We start from the raw sequence: 704 nt of genomic DNA, 5'->3' as shown, positions 1-704 counted from the left end.
CTGGGATTTTTGATTTTTCCGAGCACACAGTTGGTTCCTGTGTCTTATTTGTCTTAACAGTTGTAAGTTTTGTACCTCTCCTAAAAGCAGAGGAGCTTAAATAATCACTACAACCATCAGTCATATATACAGGCCAATGCCTTATCCTTTCCTTGCCACTTTATGTAGTGAATGGCATATTGCCAATTTTTTTGTTTCTCTAAAGCTAACTTTGCTTAAAATTTTTTTTTGCTTTAACAGGGTAAAAGTTGATTTTTTTTTTAGCCTGACTTTTTGGCCTGATTTAAGCCCTGGTACATCGGCCTTCATAGATGATGTTGACGGTCTTGCATCATCATCATGACTGCTGCCGGCAGCTACAAGACTGGTATGTGGATCCTGCTCTCCGGTCATGTAAATGTCCTCCATACTCACTATGCACACAACCACACACAAAAGAAATTGTTGGTTTTATTTTTATTATTTTGGGCAGCAGCCCCTCGAAAGACAGGAGCACAGCACCCCTGCACACCTACACCGATGACAGTGACAGCCAGATATGGCTGACACACACACAAAAAAAATAGTTTATTTATTATTTTGGGCAGCAGCCTCTTGACAGACAGAAGCACAGCACCCCTGCGCACCTACGCCAATGACAGTGACAGCCAGGTGTGGCTGACATGCACACAAAAAAATAGGTTTTTTTTAATTACTTTGGCCAG

Source organism: Taudactylus pleione, unplaced genomic scaffold, assembly GCF_031769625.1.
Source record: "Taudactylus pleione unplaced genomic scaffold, aTauple2 ptg000473l, whole genome shotgun sequence".
Classification (NCBI taxonomy): domain Eukaryota; kingdom Metazoa; phylum Chordata; class Amphibia; order Anura; family Myobatrachidae; genus Taudactylus; species Taudactylus pleione.
Note: the sequence above shows the minus strand (reverse complement) of the source record.